The sequence below is a fragment of the Suricata suricatta genome, chromosome 15 (genome assembly GCF_006229205.1).
Source record: "Suricata suricatta isolate VVHF042 chromosome 15, meerkat_22Aug2017_6uvM2_HiC, whole genome shotgun sequence".
In the NCBI taxonomy this organism is placed as follows: domain Eukaryota; kingdom Metazoa; phylum Chordata; class Mammalia; order Carnivora; family Herpestidae; genus Suricata; species Suricata suricatta.
In genome coordinates, this window is record NC_043714.1 from 8,491,746 (window position 1) to 8,503,583 (window position 11,838).

The following is an 11,838-nucleotide window of genomic DNA, read 5'->3' on the forward strand; positions in this document are numbered from 1 at the left end:
CCCAGCTCTCCTTCAGTCTCTAGGGGTTACTTAGAAATGGTCTTTATGTACAAAGATTACAGAAAGCCCTCCCCAAAATTTGACCCCATTGGAAAAAAAATAAATAATACAATCTCAAAGACCCTTCTGGGCTTTTTTTTCCCCAACAAAGTGATAGGCATTAAGAAGTTAATGGGTAGGTGGCCTATGATGAATCCCATTTTTTATTCCCCACTAGACCTGGAGGGAATGGACAGCTGGCAGAGGAACAAAGGTGAGCCAACACCACCGTGAGTCACGGAGCCCGACCTCCGCTGCGAGGGAGCCCAGCCGTGCAGATTTTATTCCAATTAGGAAAACATTTTTCTTCCTTACTGTGGATTGTACCATACGGCGCTGCAAAGTACCTTAGCTATGTGTGTGTGTTGTTTGCTTTAATACTTAGCTCCTGGCTGACCCCGAAGGGGGAAGAGGCACATCTTCTTCAAAGGAGTCCCAGCTGCATTGCAGAAACCTGATTGCAACTTGGCGCTGACTTGGGATTGTCTCTAAAGCCCACTCAGAGGCATCATGCTGAACGAGCACCCTCCCCACCCACCATTCTCACGCCACGCTGACCCCAGGCGGTAGCTGGTCAGAACAACTTAGACATCAGGAAGTCCACACTCCAGTCACTACCTCCCTCGGCTGGCTGAGGGACATGAGAAAAGGGGGTCACGGAGCCTGAGGAAGGAAGGATAGGGTCTCTCTGAATGGGAGGCACAGCGTTGAGTGTCTGGGAAGGGGGATTTGATGAAAACAGAACAGACAGGACTGCAAGGCCATTCCATGGCACATTGAACTTTCTTATTGTGTTTACTCTTTGAATTACAAAGACATTGATATAAATATATAGTTTATAAAAATAATAAAATATTTCTGAAGCCTAAAGCCTTCAGTTAGTTCTCCCTGTCCAGAACGATTGGGTGTCATGTAGTCTGGGGCAAGTACAACATGAGGGTCAAGGAATCAAGAAGAGAAGCAGCGGTGACCTCATGTCCATCCAGGTGCCACTGTCCCTGGGACCTTAGCAGCAGCCTCTCAAGGTGGCTGATGACTAGGGGTTCCAAGGGTGGACAGGAAAGGAGACGGTGAGAAAGGAAATAACCAGGAAACATCTCAAAAGCAGGTATGATGCAGTCTTTCTGCACAAAGTTATTAAAAGCAGGTGACCTTCAAGAGAGGGGGAGTCTACTGCTTCTCAACCATCCTTCTTGGGAGCGACTGGCTATCTGGCACCCAATCTAATGTATCAAACATTGAACACCTGTTGAATTTTATTTAATGGCTGAGCCAATGGGTCTTATGTCCTGTTGGCATATTTAAATTTTTTAATTAGTTGCTGACATTTGAAAATTGGGAAGTTTCAATGAAAATTCAGATTTCTAGTTCTCTAAATCCAGCAATACCAAGCCTGTGTTCTAGAATATTCGACACTCCAGCCAGGAGTGGGCAGCCACCGCTGGTATGGATGGGGAGCTCACAATCCACACTTTCACCCAGTGGTCCTGCCCTCACTCAGAATGGGCCTGGACCCTCTCACATGTGTGTGCCCCCCAAGACTCAGGAGAAGTGAAGAAAGGCTCACCGTTTGAACCATTTCATTTTTATACTTCACACATTCACTTCTGTGATTTAAGGGAAGGAACTTTACAAAACAACTAATGGAAATGACATCTGGTTTGCAGCAAAGATGATAGATTTCAAACACTCAAAAAAAAACGTATTTTCTACAACTTTGAGTTGCAAAATTGGCAAAAGCCATGCATGAGAAGTTGGGAAAGCAATTTTCTACACATTGAGGCTCCATCCAACTCCAAGGACTTGGAGGTGAATATCTTAGAGTGTCATCACCCAAGTCACAAATGCCCTATTTATAAATATGAGGGGAGAAAGCAACTATTCTCAAGTATTTATTTTCCCACATATTGTTTTTCTGGTTGAGGCACGGCACCAGCAAGTTACCCCACACTGCCCAGAGCTGTCCCATTTCACGTTACCAGATATCTGCCTCAGTACCTCTGGGATGTACGTAGTTATAAATCAAAATAAAATTGTATTGCTCATGTCCCCACTAACTGCAAAACTTAAAATGCCCAAGGCCACAGCTAATCTATAGATTTTGAGGATGTGTCTATAAAAAGATTTTGGAAAAGGATCTTCACAGAGTGTGTTTCCTGAGCAATTTCTACAAATGCTTTCAAAGGGCATCCTTCCTGTCCCCTGCTTCCTTAGTGAATATACGAAATGGCCTTCATTTTAGTTCTGCTGGTCTTTACGGTGAAACTATTTAGAACCCAATGGGTCTTCCCAGGTTGGGTCCTCTTAGGGTCAGTAATAGAGAAAGTAGGTATGTAGAGAAAAGCCTACCCTAAATGAGTCATTCTGATTTGTGGATTCTATACAATAAAAATGAGCACAGGTATGTTGATATTGTTTAGTTTGGTACCTTTCCTAACTATTTCACTCTCAGATTTCGGAGCTCAGAAAAGAATTTCACAAACGGTGAGCTGGTGAAGAAGCATTTATTATATAAATGCTGCTAGAGTCGGACTTGATTGGAAGCAAAAACAGTCAGGCTCAGGAAGAAGCACGTTGAGTGGGCGCTGGGCAAAAGTACCCACCCACCAGGTTATCCTTCATCTCCCCCACATCTTGGTCTGAGCATCCTGCACTTGACTCCACTTTCTACAGAACCGGAAGAAGAAATGGACATGGAGTCAGAACATCTGAGGGATTTTCTTTGTGTGTGTGTTGTGTTGGGGTTTTTTTGAGTATTTTTTTCCTGCATCTTGGTGATCACATGTTTTGAAAGTGCTGGAAAAAATAAAAATGCCCAAAGCTTCAGAATTATTGAGTTGTCAAAAAAAAAATTAAAAAATGAAGCACCTGGGTGGCTTCATCCGTTGTATCCAACTTCAGCTCAGGTCATGATCTCCCAGTTCATGGTTTCAAGCCCTACGTCGGGCTCTGTGCTGACAGCTTGGAACCTTGAGCCTGTGTCAGATTCTGTGTCTCCCTCTCTCTCTGGCCATCCCCCACTCATGCTCTGTCTATCTCTCTCTTTCTCTCTCTCAAAAATGAATAAATGTTAATTTAAAAAAAAAAAGAATTTTTGAATTATCTATAAATCAACCCACTTCAGCAGTGGAAGAATCCTTGGCCATTTCTCAGTATCAAAATTTACACATGTCTCTCTTTGGAATGTCTTCTGCATTTAAAGACGCAATCATAGGGGTGCCTGGGCAGCTCACTCGGTTAAGCATCCAACTTCGGCTTAGGTTATGATCTCACAGTATGTGGGTTTGAGCCCTGCATGGGGCAGGCTCTGTGCTGACAGCTCAGAGCCTGGAGCCTGCTTCAGATTCCGTGTCTCCCTTCCTCTCTGCCCCTCCTCTGCTCACTCTCTGTCTCTCTCAAAATAAAAAAATGAAGTCATAAAAATTTTTTTTAAATAATAAGAAGGCAATCATACAAAGTCTCCTATATTCTATACATGATAAATTTTTGGCTCAGCAAAGGGGCAACTGGTACCATACCAATTCCCTGGACAGAGAGCCCTGGAATATCCCGTGTTGTTGATAGATATCTCTCTTTGTGTATTTCCACATCAATTTCTGTAATAGTCACAGTTGCCCAGACATCTCCCAAGATCACGTTTCAATGCTGATAATTTGCCTCAGGGCTCGTTTCTCATTTTCATGTGAATTCGATCAACCAGACTGAGCCTGATGAGGGCCAGAGGCTCTTCCACAGTGCTGGTAGTTTGTGGGGGCCACATCGTCTGCCATGTTTCAAACCCTGAGCCCTTCAGAACATCTGAGGGTTTTTTGGTTTTTTGAGAAAGAGGAGAGAGAGAGAGACAGCAAGGAAGAAGCAGAGAGAGAAGAAGACCCAGAATCCGAAGCAGGCTCCAGGCTCTGAGCTGTCAGCACAGGGCCCAATGCAGGGCTCAAACTCACCAACTGTGAGATCATGACCTGAGCTAAAGTCAGATGCCTAAATGATTAAGCCACCCAGGCACCCAAACATCTGAGTTTTAATCCAGATCTGCCACTTACTTAATGACTGCCTGGTTTACATTTTGATAAATGTTGGCCAATCATTTTTGTCCTTGGTTTAGTGTTACCTGATGTATTCTCATGATTATATAGAGATTATGCATTTTACTTTATTTTTTAAATTTTTTTAATGTTTATTTATTTTTTGATAGTTGGAGAAAAGACGTGCTGGGCAGGAGAAGAGAGACTGGAGACACAGAATCTGAAGCAGGCTGCAGGCTCTGAGCTGTCAGCACAGAGCCCGATGCAGGGCTTGAACCCACAAACTTTGAGATCATGACCTGAGCCGAAATCTGACTCTCAACTGACTGAGCCACCCAGGCGCCCTGAGGTTATGCATTTTAATAAAAAATGGTGCAGAAGTGACGTTGTGCCATGTTTATTGCATTGTATCAGGTGATACATGATGTCAGCACATCTTATTTTGGGGGCTGTTCACCTTGATCATTGGGTTAAGATGGTGTGTGCTGGGTCTCCCCATTGTAAAGTTGCTATTTTCCTTTTCGCGACTGATGAATATTTATGAGAATTACTTTAAGACGATGCACACGGTTTCTCCTAAAATGCTAATGTCCACACCAATCGGTGTATCTTGCCTGCGGCAATTATTGTTGCAGTATTTGCCCAAAGTTAATTTTACATTTCTTTCATGCCTTCTACATCTATTAATTTGAATTCTTCTGTAAGAAAGAGTTTTCTCTTTCTCCCATGCATCTACTTATTCAATTTTTATTTGTCTCCTCATGGACCCAAGGATGCCTGTTTTGTTTTATGAGTTACGATCCAATATGATCATTATAATCCAATATGATCATTCCAGGTCTGCCTCAGGAAACTCTTTCACATTAAGCATATTTTTATCGAGCATATTTTTACTTTCACTACTCCAAAGAACTATCGTTCCTTTTACTGAATAATATATATGAATAATTTAATTGTTGAGAAAATGCCCCACCATCAAGAGAAAAAAAATAGTTAATAGAAACCATCTGATAGACAATCCAAATATTGAAATGACTTGGCATATTTTAAAAGTAATCAGAATAAATAGGTAAGAGAATCTGTAGGAAAGAATTATCAAGGTAAAAAGATTAAAAAAAAATCAGGCGAGATGGAACCTGAAAAACTTGGGGGAAATTCTCAAGTTGAAAAATATGATAGCTGAAAATCTAAAACACATTTGAACTACCAGCTTGATCACATATTCATATATTTTGACAAATCTTTTTGCCATCTTTCCTTGGGCTAGGTTTTAGAAAATATAATAAATAAACATCAAAAAAATTTTAAATACTATTTGTGACTTGTTATCTATATTGTGTATCTATACACACACATATTATATATATAATATATGTATGAAAGTTAATGTAAACTTTATATCCTTTCCATTCTGTACTTTAATGGTACATTTCAATGCTCCTTTGTGTTTGTGATGTCATTCCCCTCCTTCCCCAACCAGAACATATTATCATTCTTCATTTTTTAAATGTTTTTTATTTATTTTTGAGAGACAGAGAGAGACAGCACGAGCAGGGGAAGGTCAGAGAGAGAGGGAGATACAGAATTTGAAGCAGCCTCCAGGCTCTGAGCTAGCTGTCAGCTCAGAGCCCGATGTGGGGTTCGAACCCACGAACATGAGATCATGACCTGAGCCAAAGTCGGACACTTAACCAACTGAGCCACCCATGCGCCCTAATCATTCTTCATTTAGAAAGAATCCTTAACGTAATAATTTTGCATTATTATCTGCATAAACAGTATGAGTAGTTTCATACTTTTTTAAGATATGTGTTCTCTTAAAGTTTGTTTTTATACACCATGTCATTTATAAAACAATTATGGTGCTACCATTGGTGGGTCTCTAACTCAGTCCAGGGTGAGCTGGTAGTGGGGTGTTTTCGATGAAAAGGTTTCATGCGGACAGATGCGCCAGGCAGCGAGGAAATAAGTTTACTGGTTTTTTTCTTTAAGTTAGTATTTTCATGTAAAGGAAATTAAGGGGCACTTTACCTGCACTGAGTCACTTAATTTTTATAATATTTTGATGAGGTATCATTGCCCTATTTTATAGACAACAGGGCAAAATTTAGGGAATTAAATAACCTGCCCCCCAAAAGCATGATAGGACTTTTGCTCTATTTAATTCCAACAGCTGTGCCTTTCTCGTTACCCCATTCATTGAGGTTTACTTATTTCTATCATATCTTATTTGTTTGTACCAATATTGTATTCCATGCACACTATAGTGAATTTTATTTTATTTTTTTCAATGTTTACTTATTTTTGAGAAAGAGAGAGACAGAGTGCAAGCAGGAGAGGGGCAGAGAGAGAGGGAGACACAGAATGCAAAGCAGGCTCCAGGCTCTGAGCTGTTGGCACAGAGCCCGACACAGGGCTCGAACCCACGAGCAGTATGATTATGACCTGAGCCAAAGTCGGAAGCTCAACCGAGTCACCCAAAGTGAATTTCATTATTGAAGAGACATCTTAGAGGCTCAGTTCATCAGTTACTCCATTAGTCAGTGACTAAAACTGGCAGTGCAGGGACTCATGGGCCGTGAGCTTGACCATCCGTGGAATGACAGTGGTGAGGGCAGGTCCTGTAACTGAGCACCAGCTTTACCACCCACCTCTCTCCAGGCTGCAATCAGCACAGATGCCTACGGGCTAATTAGGGGAACACGATGGAAAGACGTGTGGCTCTTAGAAATGATCTCTTGTTAAGTAAGATCTGGAAGAAAAATCGCCACATCTAATCACGGAGATCGGAAAAATCAATGGCTATTATGCAGAAAGCTTTTACAAGCTGCTGAGAATCTTTTCTGAACAGGAGGAAAGAGCTTATATTTCAGTGGTAAAAAATATTGTAAGGAGACATACGAAACTTACATGTGAAGATTGTAGTTTTAAACTAATATACAGCAAAATGACAAAACCTGCAACAACAGAGAATAGAGGTTACTGCCCTCATATAAGTTAATTAGATCATTTTAACCCCGTAGAAAACCTTTCCTCCCCTGCTTTTTACCTTCATTACCTGTAAAATATAGAAGACAAAACTGTAATGCCCAATACATTTGCAGAATTCGGAGAACTTATTCCAAATTTATTCCTTTGCTGTCCTGGCCAAAGTATGTTGATCTAAATTTGGAGATTCAGAGTAAAGGGACAATATTGAACTTCATTTTTGGTTATTTAAAATACTGAATATATCTGGGGGCACCCGGCTGGCTTAGTTGGTAGAGCATGTGACTCTTGATCTCGGGTCATGAGTTCAAGCCTCATGCTGGGTATGGAGTCTACTTAAAATAAACTTATTTAAAATATTGAATACTGAATAGGGGCACCTGGGTAGCTCAGTTAGTTAAGCATTTGACTCTCATTTTGGCCCAGGTAGTGATCCCAGAGTCGCAGGATCGACCTCTACATTGGGCTGCTTAAAATTCTCTTAAGCCTGGATCTTGCTTAAGATTCTCTTAAAATATATATAATATATCTGTTGCAAGATTTCTACAAACAAAAAGAGAATAAACTAGAAGCTTACTCCTGGACATCCCATTAGACTTGTAGCTTGGTGTATCTTTAAAAGCAAATTTAAAAAAATCATGTAAGAGAATAATATACCTTTACCTGCACTCCGAATCCCCTTCAGTGTGTAGAAAGAAGCATGCTGCTTCCTCAGTTCTTTGTGGGAAATCTTCAGACTGCTGTGTATACAACTGAAGTCCTTCCTAGTAATCATTTATGTTTCCTCTCCAGTCTGAGCGCACCATTCAGAGACCATTCAATTTGTTAAGAATAAAAAATTGAAAAAGGAGAGGCAAACAAAGAAACCACAAACAACATCCTGACAGTCCAATTCCCCTTTGCAGCCCAAGGAGGACCTGACCCCAATCCAGAGATATTTCATTGTCTTGTCGGTACACTTCACATTCCCAAAGGACCTCAGTCACACACGGGAGTCACACACACACACAAAAACGTGATTGCCTGCTGTATTAAAACCAGATCAGTGGGAGGAAAAAAATACCCAGCCCTGAGTTTTGTTACGCTTGGTTTAAATAGTTGTTCATACTTTGCATTCAAGGTAGCAACGGTGACACAGCTCTCTCTGATTTAACCCAGTCCTTGAGAGACAAGTAAATCTCTGCCATATCAGAATGACATAGTGCACAGAACACATAAATGAAAGTAGAACAATGCAGTTCCATCACCACCATCTTTGAGTGTTTTCTATGTCCCAGTTACTGCTCTATATTTAAAAATGAATTTATCTCACTTCATCTTGACAACAACATCATAATGATGATGGCTAACGCCTTGTATAGTCACTTGGGTTCCAGGTCCAATTCTTCATGAGCCCATTTAATGGCCACGGAGCCCTCCATTGAGGGGTTAAGGATTCCCATTTCAAAGCTAAGGTTTTGCCTGCAGTGGAAGCATCAGGAAATGGACCAGCAGGTTCTGATCCCAGGCTGGCAGGGAGCCACACCCTCCTGCATGATGCCACCTGCCTCTACATCCAACTCCGTAGGGCAGACGGACAAACCTGCACCCTACAGAGGAGGGAACAGGAGCCCGGAGAGAACAACCAAGTCAAGATCCCACAGCAGAGGCACTGCAATTCCAGCCTGGTGCGGACAGAGCCAAAGTGAGTGCTCCTCATTGCTGTCAGGGAAACAGCCAGCGGCCCCTTGGTGCTCCACCTAGAGGTGGCCCTCGACGATGCCGTCCAGAATCCACAGCTTGTCATGCAAATAGAAAGATCTGTTCTCTAACAATGTGCGGCATTTGGTTAAAGACAAGTGCAATCTGGCAGGATCAGAGGCCTGGTGCGGAATGTATGACCGCCGTCACTCCCCACTGCTCCGAGCAGACGGGATGGTAAAGGTGGTGGCGGTTCATAGGGAAGGTTAGCAACCACGAGATGGGAAAGCGCATCGCGGGGTCTGATGGGAGGGGGCGTGATACCTTCTCCTGTTTCTTCTATCCTAGCTTAATACGTTCAAATGTGAGAGGCACGTTGACTTGTTGAAGGATAATTCAGCCGGCCATAGCAAAATGGAGGAGAACATCACTGTGGGCAGATACAGCTGCACAAGTTATGGCAGGTTTTTGAAGCCCAAATTCAAGCTGTCTAATGCGGTATTGGTAAAAGCTATGGTTGGCACATAATTACTAAATATATAGAAACCACCGGGCTTCTTCTGGGTTGTAACATTTACCCATACTTTTCTTCTCTTAGATCAAACTAACCATCTTAGAGTCATAGGCTAATACTTTTTGTTGTGTTTCTCCCATAAGTAGACCTATTCATTCCATCTGGCCAACCTATCTTTGAAGATCTTTCTTCCATTTTTTCTTCAAAGAAAGGAATCAGCCTTGAGAATTTTTACATTTAATTAGATGTAAGACGATTGACTTTTGGGTAAATATTGAGTCAATGGACCTATCAAGGTTTTTAAAAGCCTGCCCAGCATTTTACATTTGATAAACAATAGAAGGCTTGATGAAGATTTACATATTCTTCCTGGAGTCCAAACCAGTAAATGAATTAGGTGAAATTTTTCTAGAAACAGTTGGATAAGATATTGATAAGATAGAAATGGCAATTGCTTAGGAACCTGTTTTAATGCCATTCTCCCTTTGCAAGATGCTGAATTTCTGGCAAGCAAGGTTCTGCTTTCCTTACTAATCTTCATGCAACAAGCACAGTACCTAGAGTGTAGTGAGTGCTCCATAAATGTTTATGGAATGAATGAATGAGTGAATGAGGTGGCATAAGACATGAGTAAGAAATATAGGTCACAAATTAACTAGAAGGGTTATTGTCACAGGAGACACACACAACCAAGACTGAGGTACATTCAGGAAAGTACAGAATGGAAAGCGTATGAAGTTTACATTAACTTTCATATATATATTATGTATGTATATATAATATGTGTGTGTATGCACAATATGTATAGCAAATCACAAACAGCATTAAGTGAGGTTTCCATGTTAATTTGCAGTCTCCTCCTCAAAGAGATGGGGAGAATCTGTCACCAATAGTAGTTCCTGTCTATCTTCTGTTTCTTTCTGGACCATCATCAGTCTGTCCTTCGGTAAAAGGACCTATCCTTTCACAATATACAAATACGGAATCATGTTGTACATCTGAAATGAATATAATGTTCTATGTCAATTACATCGCAATAAAAAATAAAACAACATAAAAGGACACTTCCATTTAGATATTTTCATTAACTGCAGAGACATCTCAAGTTGTCTTAAAAATTGAACCAGGTTTACCCTGCCCCCCAACTGCAATGACTTCATTTTTATAGTTCTAGTTAATTCACTGCTTCATAGACATATCACTACTCTTTGAAACTATGTTTTGCAGAATGACTACCACCTGCTTTCTTTTTTTTCCCTCTTTTTTTAAAATAGTTTATTGTCAAATTGGTTTCCATACAACACCCAGTGCTCTTCCCCACAAGTGCCCTCCACCATCACCACCACCTCTTTTCCCCCCTCCCCCTTCTCCTTCAACCCTCAGTTCATTTTCAGCATTCAATAGTCTCTCAAGTTTTGCCTCCCTCTCTCTCCTCAATTCTCTTTCCCTCTTCCCCTCCCCCTGGTCCTTCATTAGGTTTCTTCTATTCTCCTGCTAGACCTATGAGTGCAAACATATGGTATCTGTCCTTCTCTGCCTGACTTATTTCGCTTAGCATGACACCCTTGAGGTCCATCCACTTTCCTACAAATGGCCATATTTCATTCTTTCTCATTGTCGTGTGATACTCCATTGTATATATATACCACATCTTCTTGATCCACTTATCAGGTAATGGACATTTAGGCTCTTTCCATGTTTTGGCTATTGTTGACAGTGCTGCTATGAACATTGGGGTATATGTGCTCCTATGCCTCAGCATTTCTGTATCCCTTGGATAAATCCCTAGCAGAGTTATTGCTGGGTCATAAGGGAGTTCTATGGATAGTTTTAAGGAACCTCCACACTGTTTTCCAGAGCAGCTGCACCAGTTTACATTCCCACCAACAGTGGAGGAGGGTGTCTGTCTCTCCACACCCTCGCCAGCATCTATAGTTTCTTGATTTGTTCATTTTAGCCACTCTGACTGGCATGAGGTGGTATCTCAGTGTGGTTTTGATTTGTGTTTCCCTGATGATGAGTGATGTTGGGCATCGTTTCATGTGCCTGTAGGCCATCTGGATGTCTTCTTTGGAGAAGTGTCTGCCCATATCTTCTGCCCATTTCTTCACTGGGTTATTTGTTTCTTTGGTATGGAGTTTGGTGAGTTCCTTGTAGATTTTAGATACTAGCCCTTTATCTGATATGTAATTTGCATCTATCTTTTCCCATTCTATCAGTTGCCTATTAGTTTTCTTGATTGTTTCCTTTGCAGTGCAGAAGGTTTTTATCTTGATGAAGTCCCAAGAGTTCAGTTTTGCACTCATTTCCCTTGCCTTTGGGGATGTGTCGAGTAGGAGATTGCTGTGGTGGAGGTCTAGGAGGTTTTTTCCTACTTTCTCCTCAAGGGTTTTGATGGTTTCCTGTCTCACATTCAGGTCCTTCAGCCATTTTGAGTTAATTTTTGTGTATGGTGTAAGAGAGTGGTCTAGTTTCATTCTTCTGCATGTTGCTGTCCAGTTTTCCCAGCACCACCTGCTAAAGAGGCAGTCTTTTTTTATTGGATATTCTTTCCTGCTTTGTCAAAAATTAATATGCCGTACATTTGTGAGCCCA

General features: G+C 41.3%; 1 non-coding gene and 1 pseudogene across 1 annotated transcript; one reads left to right on the forward strand and one right to left on the reverse strand.

Moving 5' to 3' along the window:
* Nucleotides 1-3,501: 3,501 nt before the first annotated feature.
* On the reverse strand, nucleotides 3,502-3,809 carry LOC115279468 (annotated as a pseudogene).
* Nucleotides 3,810-7,303: 3,494 nt separating this feature from the next.
* Nucleotides 7,304-7,375, forward strand: TRNAK-CUU. Its single transcript has one exon. It is a non-coding gene; the product is annotated as a tRNA-Lys (tRNA).
* Nucleotides 7,376-11,838: the final 4,463 nt, after the last annotated feature.